At 37.5% G+C, this 14,428-nt stretch overlaps 1 long non-coding RNA gene across 2 annotated transcripts in view; it reads right to left on the reverse strand.

The window, feature by feature from the left end:
• Nucleotides 1–12,411: 12,411 nt before the first annotated feature.
• LOC127799275 (uncharacterized) overlaps nt 12,412–14,428 on the reverse strand; it is a 48,088-nt gene continuing 46,071 nt past the window's right edge. The window contains exon 4 of one of the 2 annotated variants that reach the window (XR_008022584.1): nt 12,412–12,768. This is a non-coding gene — a long non-coding RNA (uncharacterized LOC127799275). Of the gene's footprint in view, nt 12,769–12,805; nt 14,247–14,428 lie in introns of those variants that run through there. The other variant, XR_008022585.1, reaches the window with a different exon arrangement.

The following is a 14,428-nucleotide window of genomic DNA, read 5'->3' on the forward strand; positions in this document are numbered from 1 at the left end:
ATAAATTCACTTTTTTTTATGTGCCAATATCTCTATGGTATCATACACTTTTCTCAAAGCAGGTAAGCAAACCAATGATAACAAAGATTTATGAATAAAGGGATGAGTCGACACCTCTAATATGATGGGTGAATGATTGCTCATTCCAATTTAAATTGATCATCAAATAAAAATTTAAAAGATTCTATAAATCTTTTAATTGGTTCTTGTATCAATGCTATGAATCCCTTGACCCCCTTTAAATCCAATTGTAATTGTTATTGGGTAAAGAGAGCACGCGGTATCTAAAGAAGCATTTGAAATCCATTAAATTCAAACTTTGAGATGTCAAAATCATCAAAATTTTCTATTTATAAATAAGAACAAACCACAATAATTATCACTAATGTTTCTCTAAATTGTAAAGTGAAAGACACCAATCAAAGACGTGCCAAAAACACCAATACAATATGGATCTATATAAGGGTTTTATTTTTAAAATATTTTTTAACAAAAAATAGCACAATGAAAGGCCAAATACATATGTAGGTTGTAGGTTGGCTCGCACCAAATTGCATTAACAAAATCTTGCACAGACGTAGGATAATATTTCTGCTGAACTATGACAAATAAAATGCCAAATATGTGGATGTAGGGCAATCCGAATTGCAATACCAAAATCTTGGGACTTTGGCACCTCGCAAAGACCTTTTGATCGCGATAACAATACGAAACTTGGGGCTTTCGTCCACTTTATTAGGGCCCTGTGCGGACATAGGCCAATTTTTGTCAAACCGTGACATCAAAACCTTACCACGAATGTAGGCTAAGGAGGGGTCGAACCATATGCCAAAATCTCACTCCATGTCAAGATAAGCCTCCTTGCAGATATAGGTAACCCTGAACTGTGCCACCAAAAGCGTGGATGTAGGCTACTTTTTGCTAAACCGTGTTAAAAAAATCATTCCTCATGGATATAGGCTTCGTCTGAACCACGCTACCAAAAAGGTGCCTCTGGCCATGGATGTAGTGTTCTTTCAAACCACGATAACAAAATCACAAAGTAGATCCAAGAATACGAGCCACATCACCAAAAGTAGTCCTTACCGGATGTAGGTTTCATTTAAATTGCGTCACCCAAAATCTCTCTGATTGCAAAAGTAAGGATTACACGATAAACTAACTTAACAAAACCTAGTTGTGAAAGTTGGCATTATATGCCAAACCACTAGAACAAAACGATTGACATTCTCTTCATGGATGTAGACTGAGTCAAATCACAAAAACAAAAATTGTAACATCTTACATTGTGCGATAGGAAGGATCATATCAATTTACCCTGATGAGCCTACTTAAACTTCCCAGGAGTCACCTATCATTGAGCTACCCTAGCTCAAGCACGCTTAATTCGGGAGCTTTTATCCACATTCAGTGCAAAAAGTATCCAGCTGGTGTTGTTTCTTTCTTTATTATCCTCAATATATATACTAGCTTCTCTAAAGTCCATTTTTGGACCTGACCTTGGGTTCTTGGGTTATTACATTATCCTCCCTTGAGCACATGACATTCTTGTCGTGTAACCTTACAACTGGTCACAAATCTTCTCCCTTTTGGGAGCTGTCATCCTAGAAGCCTATCAGGAGTCGTTCATTGTTCAGGCCCTCGCACCCCGACGTCACTCCACACTCTCATTGAACCGCCTTCTCCAATGGTCGGTTCTGATACCATTTGTAACATCTCGTATTGAGCGATAGGAAGAACCGGATCAACTTACTGATGGGCCTACGCGAACTTCTCAAGAGTCACTCATTCTTGAACTACCCTACCTCAAGCACGCTTAACCCGTGAGTTCTTTATCCACATTCAACCCAAAAAGTATCTAGCTGGTTTTATTTCCTTCCTTACTATCCTTGATATATATACTAGCTTCTCTAGAGTCATTTCTTGGACCTAACCTTGGGCTCTCAAGGTATTACAAAAATCCTCTTACGGTATTCTGGTTGCGAAAGTAGGCATTACATGTTGAACCACTTTAACGAAACCTGGTTGCTGATGTAGGCACTATACATTGAACTGTTGGAACAAAATGACTAGCATTCTCCTTATAGATGCAGACTGAGTCAAGCTGCGGAAACAAAAATTCTCTTATAGTATTCTATTTGTAGAGGTTGGCATTGTGTGTTGAATCGCCTTAACAAAATCTCTCCCAGAACTCTATTGTTGACATAAGGTAATCTGAACTACGAAAAAAAAAAAATCTAGAACTACTGCTACATTTACCTCAAAGTACACCCAGAAGAAATGATATATGTTTTTTTGCTTCCTTTTATATTATGACAACTCACCATCTTTTTTGCAAAGCAACAACTTGCCTTCTCTAGCTCATAGTAGGGGAACTGTGGTATTTTTGTTTGTTGTTGTCATAATAGGGAAATGAAAGCAGATGGATTCGACTATAAATCATGTCCTGCCCTACTTTGAGGTAATGCATTGTTCAAAGTTAGTTCTTCCATTCTTTTTTTCCCTAACCTTTATGGTTTGACATGATCGAGAAGAATCAGACAGACAAGTGACAAGTACTCCTAATCTTGTCACTTGCATTACACATATATACATACACAAGCCATGCATTAGGAGCAGTTCCTTAAGAGACCCAAAAAGAATTCTATTTACTTTTTTTTGTTCAGTACAAGTAACCGAATTTTTCCTATCTAAATCAAAAGAAAAATCTGCAAATGGAACCTACCCTAAAAGGTCAAGCCCATCAAAAAAGTCGATAGGTGCCTCTGGAATTTCGAATTGGTCCTTGAACTAATCTACTCAGGAAGATCCTGACAATTTTCGGGGAGGATTAGGATTTGATAGGTATGGATTTGAGGGTCCTGACGAATTCGGTAGATCATCCTGAGTATCCGTTGTCAAAACCTGTTATGGAGTGCATGGATCTAAATCCTATCCTCCCCAATATGGTGTTTCCATCCTCGCAACTCCCTCAGAATAAACCAGCTTGGAGAATGTCTCCCCGAGATGCAACATTTCCAATCCATTATAAGCTTTGTAAAACCCTTACTTCTTGAAGCTTTAAGCATATCATTCTTTTCTTTCGTGATAGTCCCAGGAAAGGTAGTATTCCTTGATGGCTTGGGTGTGGGCTCTAGCCACATTTGCTTGCAAGAATGCATTGTCCTTATGCAACTGCTCTCGTTTCCCCAAAATTTTTTCATGTTCTCTAGTGAGAACCAAGTAACCTACCTAGATATCCCCCACCACTGATCGTTGCGTCTCCCTAATCCCCCTTAATCTCCCTAGCTCGTCCTCCATAGATGTGAGCTTTATTTTTAAGTCTTTATTCTCTGTCCTTAGGTTTTCAACTTGTCTCTTTTCTTTCCCCAAGTCACAGTTGCAGGTTTAGAACTGATGGCACTTTTGTTGTCAAAATTCCACCTTGCACTCCCGCATCTTGACCGCAAGGGCCCATTGGTTAAGGTGAGCATAATTCATTACATTCGCCACAACCATGGCCTAAACCCCTTCAAAAAAAAAAAAAAAAAGCAATCATGTCAAAATCAACTTCAAAAGCAAAGCTAAGAAGTGCGAATCTTTTACTTATATCAGCAGATGTTCCACCCAATCCATGTCCCTACGCCAGGCTGCATCAATAATTTCCTATTTCTTCCTCTAGTTGTTCCACAAAGGTAATGATGCCATGCGAAGACTCCAAAGGCTCTCCCCTTGACTCATGGACCTCATCTGTTGGATGTGGGATTATTAGTGAAGGGATTGACATTGGCTAAAGTGAGGAGCCAACCTCATGTCTTAATCTTTTGTTTTGAAGAATATTCTCGAAACCTTCATCTTTAATAGCCCTCGTTCGCTGCTCCAGGCCTATGTGAGCATGCGTTTCCACATTCTGTTCTTTTAAAGCCTTCTTCAAGTGATCCATTTCCAAATAATAGTGTCTTGTCTAGAAAATAAACTTTTTCTGGGAGAAATCATGCTAGGTGACAACTACACTAGGAAAAATGTTTGAGCTCTCTGTAGGAAGCAAGATTCTTTGGGACAAGTTTTGTGTGCCAAAATCTCTATCAAAGCGAAGGAACAGTGGGGACCTTTGGGGACCACTACTATTTATAAATCCCTGTATTCAAAAATCGAATTAACGCGTTATCATTGCACGCACCTCTTCTAGTTTGACTTTGCACCAAAATGTTATTCACCTTCTTTCTCTCCCAAAAAACCACCTCATGCCCTTTATCTCAAATAATGCCCATTTTCTTTCCTAGTCAGGGTATGCACCCAAAGTAAACCCTACCTCTTTTGAAATGACTACTTTGTTTCATCTACTATTCCTTCTGAATTTCAACCCAAGCAAAGAGTGGGGAGTTATTATTGTGGCATAACCTCTTAGGAGAGTCCTCCTAAAGTAACCAAGGTAATTTCCATCCCTGAGGAAGCCATCCATGCAATGAATGACCTTTTCAAGGTCAAAGTTTGTTTCCCCTAGGAAAGCCTTGATCACCCATCGTCCATCTAGGACGAGCTTCCCATATTTGCATGATTCCCTCTAGTTAAGCTTCATTCTTGGGAGGAACCTAAGGAGATACATCCCCTACCTGCATTTCCCTGTTGCAATGCTACTCACTCGTTCTAACCCTATTTCTTTTTAGGGGTTATTCCCCATCGGGAGGGGGGTTTCTCCTAAAGGCCCATCCGAGCTTAATCTTGGCATAATATCACAGATGAAGGAGACCCACAACCCTTTCTTTGGAAGGAGCATTGCATCCTTGCACTCACATGTCCTTGTTCCCCCATGCTACCTATAAATAGCCCCAAATTGCTCAGTTTCGGGGACAAGACAACACAAGATAAGTTTAGACAAACAAAGCACGCGCTAGGTTTAGTAACAACCTTATAGAAATACTCTTTTTCTTCTTGCTTCTCCCTTACATGACTTTTTACATCTTACATTGCATGACGACCTCATTTGATTTATGCATCGGAGGGTCCACATGGAAGAAATCCTTGCGTGCCCTTAACTACTTTCTATCTTGCAAACTCGCTTGTAAGATGAAGGATCTGTTAGTGATATGCCGTATTGTTAGATTTAGATGACATCTGGCATATGTAATTTATACATGTGATGGTCTATTGTTAGTGTGACGAAAAAGTCATTGACCAAGGCAGCATGATTAATTAGGAAAGTGTTTCATGATGTGTTATCTAGTCACGTTGATAAGATCGAACACATAGTTACTTAGTGATGGAAGGATCATAGTACACGGTAATCGTCAACTGTAATAAACTCACTTGAAGTTAGACTTGTAACACCTTACTTTTCCCAAGCGAGCGTTAACTCGAGATTTCGAGAATAGATATATTATTCAATACAACATAAGCCCCTCGATATACATACCCTCATCGTAATCATTTCCCGACAATCCCGATTATACCTTCTCAGCATATCAAAACTAAGACAAGTAATATCAATCACATCAGCGGAAGCAAGATCGAAACCTCAATGATATATAACCAACAATTTCTTTTACAATAACCAAATCGATATTTCACATAAAAATATCAAAATATTACATAACCTTTGAACATCACAATCATAGACAAAAACCTACAAAAACTAAACATGGCTGCTACATCTTGATGACATCCTTTCCCTTGGCGCCACTGCTTTCACCTAGAACGTTTGAATATTCCAGGGACATAGTCCAAATTAGATTCTGAATCATCTAAGTGAGAGTTCAAAAATATTTTCATGAATATATGCAAAATCATATATAAATCCGACAAATCATGACATGCCCCAGCCTAAGAGAATCCCACACAACATTTAGCCATAACCGGGGAAAATGCAATCTCTCTAAAGGCGACACGACCATACTAACCCATTGGCAAACCAATTCTGCTTAAGAGGGACAACCTCAACATATGAACCCGGGAATCACCCTATTGTCATTGTTAGGCATTACGCTCCTACTCAAAAGCATTCCAAAATCCAACGCAACCCTAGCCCTAAAAGTATCACATCAGCACTATCCCCGGAATCAACGACACCTCGACATTAATACTATTGTTCAAAGGAACCTGGGGTGGTGTCCACTCTCAGCCCCGCCACTTGAGCCAACAACCGAGGTGGTGTCCACTCTCAGCCCCGCCACTTGAGCCAACAACCGAGGTGGTGTCCACTCTCAGCCCCGCCACTTGGGTACCGTAGGGTGAAATCCGTCTTAGCCCCGTCCCAAGTGGGTCACCTAATATTAATCTTTGGCACACATCCCGAGTGCTATCACTCGAGGGCCACGTCACAGGATTACAACCCACGTCCCACATGGACAACACAACATGCCAATGCCGCAAAATTATATCATGCATAAAATCAACATCTCAATGTATGCAATTTACCGTACAAAATCTAATACAGGCGTAAATAATCATTTGTAAAACCATCAATAAACCTAGCCATTGGGATGAACACTCACAGTAAACCATTTATATGCCACAAACAAGTTTTTTGATAGAACTACTCACCTTTAGACGCTATTCAATTTCCTCGAAAAGCGTGATATACCTCGATTTGCGTGCCCATCTTGAACTTCGCACGAATCACTTCACCTTAAGCCGTAAGGTACCCTAATCATCATATTTATCCAACCATTATAATTTTCTCCTTAATTTTCTTACATTTTCCTATTTTTCTCCTATTTTTTATCACTAATAATCCAAAATAATTATCTACGCAAGTATTTTCTCAAATATTTTTACATAATAATTCATAAAATAATTTTCTAAAAATAATAAAAAAATTTCCAAAAATACCTAAGCCCTCACGCGCGGGCAAGTGGTGCTGCGAGTGAAGACTGGCGTGTGGCTGCACGCGCCACCGTCTTCTTCGTTGAACCGACTGCCCGCGGTTGCTCCGATGGCCACAAAAGTGGTACCCCCTTGAAGCCCACGAAGAATCAATCACGATGCCACCGGTTTCAGGCCGAAAGGCCACCGGAAAGCCCACCAGAAGTCGAGTTGTAGGTCGCAGTAGGCGGACCGCCTCGACTTTCCGGCCACCCTCGAAATGCCTTCAAATCACCTCTAAAACTCACGAAACTTACCAGAAATGCTCCTTTTGCCTCAAGGATCAAAAGCCTCTTATTGGTTTCCCTCGATTCGCCCTCAAAACCGAGCAATTTGATGCTCCAAATTCAGCCAAAAACCCTTGGTATTTATAAGCCAAAACCAACCCCCACGTGGCCGATTTCCGGCCATATCTTCTCCTACACGCCACCAGGACCGTCCTTGGCCATGCCCTGATGAGATTTGCTGCCATTTTTCCTGGATTTTTCGGCCAAATCCATGGCCAGATGGGCCATGCATGAGCTAATTTTTGAAAATTGCAGTTTGGCCCTCTTGAGGTTTTTCTTTTGTATTTTGGTCCTTATCCTCAAGCCCTAATCTTCCCAGCACCATCACTAAGACCCTCAAGATTAGTACTTCTCATTTCTCCCTTGAAACTTCCAAAAAATTACTGTCTTGATCTCCCTCGGGCAAATTTAGAAAATTATACTTAGGCCCTGTTGATCGTTTTGACCTTAAATCCACTCGATTCAACCTGGAATCGCTTAAGGCTTGTTCTATACACAAAATACTAGTCCTTGACATGCTCTGTTGACTTTTTGGACATCGTCTATAACAATTCGGTATTACGACCTAATTGGCAGTTGTATTTTTGTTGTATCGAAAATTATTCCCGATTTCATTTCTTTTGATGCCATAATTCTTTTCTCGGGACGCTTTTCACTGATGTACCATTTTCTTTAGACATCTAAGTCCTGGGGTACTCCCTCCAATTGATTCGGCGATTTATTTTACTTTTAAACCCATTTTTCGGTACTTTAAATTCACTTAAATTACACGGTGACCTTTCACAGATGTGGGGTATTACAAGGCTTCACTGCTTTCTATATTGTCTTAGACTACTGTTAGGTGTTTTTCAAAGCCTCTCAAATCGTCACCAGAATATGGAGAGATTTAAGGGTGTTAAAAAAAAATTGTTAAATCGTGAAAATTAACCGCACCGCATTGCGTTATTTTTTCAAGGGAATGGATTGAGATGGTTTGAGAAATCTATAAACCGTGTGATTTGTGATTTGATAAAAATAATTTCAGTTTTTAACTGAATCACCCAACTATTAAAAGTTTAGCAATATGAAAATTAAAAAAATAAAACCCTAAAGTCTAAACAATTTTTTCTACCCCATCTCCTATCGACACTCTTTACCTTTCATCCTTCCCTTTCAACTCTTTTACTAAAAACCCAAACTGTGAAAACCACACCGAATTTTGTGGTGCGGTCTATGGAGACCAAATCAGATCGCGCGGTTTGGAGTAATAAAAAAATGCACATATAGTTTGACGTAATGAAAAGAGTTTAGACCGCCCAAATTGCACTGCGAACACCCCTAGAATGATTCATGTGATGGGTCGAGGTGTTTTATCCAGTGCCAAATGAGTTTTGGTGCTATTTGTTTGCTAGCAGACAATGAAGCTATAAAGTCACATACCATATAGTGTAGCATCTGGTATCGACATTGTGCACCTGTTGGTCTCGGACATTATTAATAGTTAATGGTGGTTTTGTGTATGTCATTAAGTGTTAATGACAGCGATTCGTTAAATGTCACTAGGCCGGGTTATAGTTCGCTAATTATTAGTGGATCAGATTGCAGTTTCTTCTAGAAATAACAGCAGAGTCAACTACTCCATTCGGATAGTCGACTGTCGGGACAGTCGACTCCCTGAGGCTATTGGTCGACTCTCACATCGCCCTAGTGAAAAATTAGTGCGATACACATGGCACAAAATTAGAGGGGGTGGTGGGGGTGCTTTAGCAAAGGAAATTGGATAGAAAGGAGAAGAGGATGTGCGTGTGTCTTAGCTTCTGTTTCTTCTCTATTCTTTGTCTTTTTCTACTTCTATTTTGATTAATTACACAGAGTGTGAGTGTTAGGCGCAGTAAATTCTGGAGTGTCCGGTGAGACACACAAGTGCTGGTGAATCGAAACCCTCAATCTAGCACAGGACAAAGGTCACGTATTGATACTGGGTAGCTAGCTAGGTGTGAACAGATTAGGTCCACCATAGCTTGAGGTGGATGGAATCGATCTCAGTATTGAAACAGTTTCTATACTCATTCTAACATCAGACTATAGGTATGTCATTTATTGTATTTTATTGAATGAAATATTGTGTTGTTTAAATACTCAAGTTGTGTATGATGTGTGTATTTATGTATTCTGCTACGTATCTTTGATGTGTAAAAATTTTTAAATTCACCTACACCAATATTCTAAGAGGATCTCTCACCACCTCTCAGCAACTCCAGTTCCTTTTACTCCACAACTCTGCCAACCAGAAAATCAAGCATCTTCTGGGTCAATGGATCGGGTCCATCCCAGATGACCTCATTCTCTCTCGAGTCTTGCAATTAAGGTCAAAAGCCCAAGGAGTGCCTTTAGTTATTTCGGCTACTCGCTGGGTTTCCTCACAATAAATAAATTTTAATTATTCTATCTCGACAACAACAATAAGCAATGGTAAATAATTGAATTAATATATATATATATGATAATTTTAAACATATTAAATTTATTATTATTATTTAAAATTTGATAGTTTTATTAACTATAAAATTTTAAATAAATTTATTAATATATTTATAAACTAGACTGTTCATGAGTTATTCGTGAACTTTTAATCGAACATGTTTACGAATTTTTAATCAAATGTGTTTAGGAGTCTTTGATTAAACATGTTTGCAAATTAAACTCAACTTTGACTCATTTATCTTAATTTAAAATGAACTTTTATCAAGTTGAACACCGAATCGCCCGTGAATAACTCGACTCATTTGCCGCCTTAGTTTCAACCTAAAAGATGACTACATCCAAACTTATTATTCGACCTCAATTATTTATATTTATAATAAACATATTTACATTAAATATTAATGTAGTGTTTGTTAAAAAAAATAAGATACGAATCTAGAAAGAGTAGATGGCGCGGGCAATAAATGAAGGCTAATAGGAGGGTCGTATAACATAAGAGCAAGCGGACAGAGATGGACAGCTGTGAGGGTGTGTGCCATGTGTGGAAATGTGATTGGAAGATGTGGAGGACACGTGGAATGAATGTGGAGGACATGTGTGGAAATGTGATTGGGTGTGCCATGGGTCTTCGTTGGCGGGTAGTGGAGACTGGGAAGAGCTGACCCGTTCTGCTTCCAGAAAGAGTAGATGCTGTCAAACTCAAAAGGAAAGGAAAATATATGCCAAAACCATCCCCTCGCCCTCAGCCTCATATCATATCACAATTTTATTTGATTAATTTGTTTCAAAAAATAGTTCAGCCTTTAAAAAATAAATAAATAAATGGGAAGATATTTTAGTTAGTTCTAAAATGGTTAACCTACCAAACACACACACACACACACACACAAAACTTACATCAAATACAAAATAATGACAAATATGTTTCAAAATTTTTATTATTTTAATTTCAAATATAAAAATATGAATTACAAAAATCGACCTAAACCAAACCCACCCTCAAATTGTAATTTCTCTGAATGTTTTTAAATATATGATGAGTTATAATTTAAAAAAAAAAATCAAACTAATGCTTTGAAATTTGATTAGAGAACAGATCTGTCTCAAATATGATGTCCTGTCCCACTGCAGGTGCGGGTCCATGCTGCTATCATAGTCAACCAGCTTATTTTGTATACTTCAAATAAAACAACTGTTATGACAACAGCACCAATATTCAAAACTCAAAAAGTTTTAATTTCCTTATGAAGTGAGATTAGCTATGTGAAACAAACCATGCAATACCTTTTTACAACTCCACTAAACACGTCTTTAAATATTTATTTATTATTTGGTTTCATAAATTTGTTTGAGATTGACTTGTTAAATTAAAATATAAAATTCTTAATGTTAAAAGGACCAATGATTCATCTCACATTAATAAACCCAATAAATTCAACTACTACTTTGGTTAAAGATTCATGATGTTACATTTATGCTCATCTAAAACTTATGATCATATGCATACATATAATATAGTTTTTTTCTTTCAACTCGCCATCCACCTTAATGTTTAATGACACAATTAGATGGAGGAGGGTTATAGTATTATTATTATTATAAAACTAAAACTAAAATACAAATTTTGATATGCTATTAAAAAAAAAAAAATTAAAGTTTCACCATAACCATTGAAACCAAACACAACATTTTATACAACATTAAAAAATAAATAAATAAAACTATTACAAAATTAAAACAAGTCAAAATTTTAGTATTTTTAATAATTTAATTATTCTGAAATCTATCATAACCTTGGAAATGGTATTTGTGGTGAACAAACATGAGAGTGAAAGGTGCATGGGCATGCCAATAAGGTGGTGGTAATCCATTATTAGTTGAGAAAAATTCTCAAGGATGAGGGTTCCAATTTTGGAAGTGTCGTTTTCACTATTTTCTCATGACTTGGTATACAGTCCATAGGTTTAATGGTATAAGAGCCTTTGATGTTAATATGGACACCCTAATAAGGAATTTTATTCGAGACTTAAAAAAGTCCTGGACAATCAAGTATCCCCCCCGCCCGGGGAATAAGGAATTTACTCAAAGACTTAAAAGCAATGGACAATCAAGTATCCCCCACCACCACCCCCCCCCCCCCCCCCAATAAACAACTAATATATGTACTCCCTCGTGTGTAACAATTAAACAGCCTCATTGACTTAACCAGAGTCTTAAAGTTTACCTTTTTCCTGAGGGAAAAAATATTGCATTGCATGCGGGGTTTGGCCATCAAAAAGGGGAGGCGTCTTTGCGATAGAAAGAAAAGAAATAATCATATCCATAATCTAATAAGGTGCAGTTCTCAAAATATAATAAGCATGTTTTAACTTTACTTAGATATGCTCAGCTCAACACAAAAAAAAAAAAAAAAACTATACATTATTTATTACCTTTCTCATCCTTGGAATGTAAGTGGGCAACTGAGTGAGATTTCAGGTCCACGTCCGACAATCACCTCTCTCCAATAGTTTCACATCTCAAATATTTTCTTTTTGCCAAACAGATTGCAGATCCTTCCCCCTTATGGTAATTACATTGTGTTCTAATTACAATCTTAATTTAATCATATGAGATTGATTGCAAAAATTGTAATTCGTCAATCATATTCAACACAAGCGAGTTTGAGTTTGAGTTGTAAAGTCAGCCTCTTTTAACATAAACTAATGTAAAAATTGCTTATAAACATAATCATTGAAAGTAAAGAATTTCATGCACTAACACCACCCTAATCATCTCTAAACTAAAATTAGCATGGAGATTGAGCACTAAGCAAGGAAGGTTGTCGTGAATTTCCTCATCCACTTATTAAAAAAAATAAATAGTAAATAATTTCTGGGGCCCTGGCGGCAGTGGTTGGTTGGTTCCTATACTAGTCTTTTTTCTACACAATAGAAAATTCAAAACCAAACCTGTGCGCTAATTAATACAATCTTGCTTTACACAAAGCAATAATACCTACAAATTTTAGGCATTAATTAATAAACTCCATAGTGACATAAGCTGTTGTCACACTTCTAGATTTACTTCATATTGAATAATTCACTATTTGCATGACATCAAAACTCTTGTGTCTTTGCATACTGTAAGTCCATCTGTCTTGACTGCATTATGATGACATCATTTGTATCCTTCATAACTGTGAAAACAAAAGCCCATCCAAACAGATTCTGCGCTCCCTTAGCTATATATATATATATATATATATATAATCAATCAATTAATTAATTGGGGAAGGGGGTGTGTATATATATAATATTATTTCTTCTGCTTTTCAAAAGTTAAATAATGAAAAGTAGGAGGGGGTGATGTCAAAAACATTGAAGGATGAGGGGGGTGTGCAGATAAGGGTAGGGTGGCCTGCAATAATTTGTCCAATTAAAGGGTACATATCATATGCAATGGCAGTAGGTGAGGTTGAGGCTCATCTTTGGACCTAACTATAGGCGAAGATAACTGACCAATCAGACCCCACCCCCATTCAACCTCCTCCTCTTGGGGGGAGAGAGAGAGTGTGTGTGTGTGTGTGAGAGAGAGAGATCAGACCATCCACCCTTTTGCCTTTTGGGCACTAGAAATCTTGACCACGACTTTGAAAGATTCATCAAATTGACACAATCAAAGGAGGCCACAACCCTTGTCCCCAATCTGGGTCCCAAATCTCATCTCCCATCATCAAGGCAGCGCCCATTCAGGGCTCCGCTGTCCCCAGTCAATTTCTTTTTTATCTTTTATATACTTTCTTGATCTTTTGGTGTATTTAGTTCTTTTTCTAGGAATAATAGATAACTTATGTTTATATAAATGTCCCCGCCCCCTCCCAAAACTGTATTTATTTAATGTACTTACTTGTTGGTATCACTTTTATTATTTATTTATCTTTTATTTGCAAGTACATGTCAAGTTGTATATGATCTTAGATATTTAATGATGACTTTTCAAAGTTTTGTTCTGTAGTAAGAGCTTTATTGTTGTTGCTTGGTTCCAAGAAATGAGTCGGTTTAAAATTTATTAATTTATACTATTCAAGGATGTGTCAAATGAAGGACTATTAACTATTACATACCAAACACTATGTGAAAGATACCTCACTTCAATTACATCTTCCGATGAGACTAAATTTATCGTTATATCTTTTCCAAGTCTTTGTTTTAACATAACAGGCACACGGGTCACCTAAATCACGTTTCAGAAAAGTCATTCAAGCCTTTTTTAACCTAATAGGGACAACGATCAATCAAATCGCGTTTTAGAAAAAGAAAAAAAAAAAGGTTACATTAATCACTACCTAGTTCCTTCTTACACCTCTGACTACAAAAAAAATGTTACTATCCTGTTATTTTAATACTTATATATATTTTAAGAAATATCATGGTCATAGTGAATTACAAATCAGGAAGACGGGGGCTTATCAGCTTTATCTTATTTCAACAAAGGTACAGTGCAGTGGTTAATGAAGTTTGGAAGTGTACAACAAACTCCCAACTTCCAAGTAGTTGAGAGATGGAAATGACAAGTGTTAAATTAATCAGATTGCCTAAAATCATGGGAGCTTTAAGACCACCGACCACGTTAAAAGTCGCTTGCTTCAATCCTAGCTTTCCCAACATCCAAACCCTACAAATCACTCACCCCAACATATAATTTAGACACAAGTTACTTTCGGATGTGGCTAACCTAAGATGCACACTATGCACAAAGCAAATGGACAGTTGATAAAATAGAAAGCTAAAGCAAGATGCGGTGTGGTGTCCAAAAATTGGTGCCTGCACAGACAATTATTTTCTTTTCTTTTTCCT

This window comes from Diospyros lotus, chromosome 4 (assembly GCF_014633365.1).
Source record: "Diospyros lotus cultivar Yz01 chromosome 4, ASM1463336v1, whole genome shotgun sequence".
Classification (NCBI taxonomy): domain Eukaryota; kingdom Viridiplantae; phylum Streptophyta; class Magnoliopsida; order Ericales; family Ebenaceae; genus Diospyros; species Diospyros lotus.